Below are 1,617 nucleotides of genomic sequence, written 5' to 3' on the forward strand. Positions count from 1 at the left end.
GGGAGAAGATCGGTATTTATGTAACTGAAGGAAAAGTGGCCGAAATCAAAGAGCAATGAGATTAATGTCTAGTAGGGAAGCTTTGGGGGGAGAAAGGAGCAAACAGGGAGGCTTTTAAGACTGTTCTCTCTAGACTATGGAGTACGGTGGGACGGGTTATTTTCAAAGAAGTATAGGATAATATGTGGTTGTTTGAATTCACGGAGGCTGAGGATAAGAGAAGAGTGTTGGCAGGGAGACCATGGACGTTTGATCAACAAATTCTTGCACTGAACGAATTCAATGGAGGAATTCCACCATCTCGGATGGATTTCAGTTTTTCACCAGTATGGATACAGGTGCATGATATGCCACTTATTTGTATGACGAAAGGAGTAGGGACAAAAATTGGGATGTCTTTGGGGGAACTCCAAGAAGTAGATGTTGCTGGTGATGGAGTGGGATGGGGGAGGTGTTTACGGATTCGAGTCTCCATTGACCTTACAAAGCCCTTGGAATGTGGGAGGGCTTTGAATTTAGGAGGAAAGTCACACTGGGTAAGTTCTAAGTATGAGAAGTTGCCTATGTTCTATTTTCACTAGGGGAGGATTGTGCATGGAAGACAAGGATGTCCTGAAAGGCCGCACATGCACCTCAATTTAGACAACAAGGAGAAAGAATGGGGTACTTGGCTTTGTGCCGAGGCACCTAGAAGAAGATTTTCGGCAAAGGGACGAAAGGCGAACGGGAAGGTAAGCAGACCGGAGGAAAATAATCCAGGTGGCGAGCAAGAGTATGACGATATGCTCAATAAGGAAAGTTGCAGGTATCATGCTAACCCTAGCTGGAAAAATAATGACTGGGCGGATGAAGGGGAGGGAAATTTTTACTTAGGCCTGTAAATAAGCTGAGCTGATCCGAGCTTTGGCTAACTCGGACCGGCTCATTTAAACAGACATAGAAACGAGCCGATCTCGAGCTCGAGCCGAGCTTGAAACCCCTAGCTCAAGACCGACTCGTTAACGAATTTGACACACTCGGGATCGCTAAAGGAAATATTCGAGCTGAGTCGAGCCCTCGATTAGCTCGACTCGGCTCGAGCTCGAGTTAGAGACATAAGTTACAAAAGAGTGACATCGAGCTCGAGCTCGGCCTAGAAAGCCTTTCGAGCCTTAAACGGGCCCGTTTAAGGCTCGTTAACATTGATATGCAAGAATAGTATTTCAAATTTCCAACACATTTTAGTTCAACAATGTTTCAAGTTTAATAGTTCATTCCAAATGCCAATTACAAATCAGGTAAGATTCACTAGAACAAGTTATATTCCGGACAAATATTACCAATGTAAAATTCATGACAAATATAACTTACAAATTACAATAGTATTATAGCAGAAATTATAAACACCTAAAATTACATGCTTAGACAATTATATTAGGGACTTACAAATCAAGCAACTTCAAATTGAAGAAAACAAATTAATTTACAAATAAAAGAATTACAAATCAAATTGAAGAAATTATAAATGACTGAAATGAGTCAAATGACCAAAAGCCAAAATTCATCTAAAGAGACTACTCTTCATCATGGCCACCAACTATCCACACCAATCCACTGTCCACACTGCATTCAATGAAG

Source organism: Corylus avellana, chromosome ca7 (assembly GCF_901000735.1).
Source record: "Corylus avellana chromosome ca7, CavTom2PMs-1.0".
Taxonomy (NCBI): domain Eukaryota; kingdom Viridiplantae; phylum Streptophyta; class Magnoliopsida; order Fagales; family Betulaceae; genus Corylus; species Corylus avellana.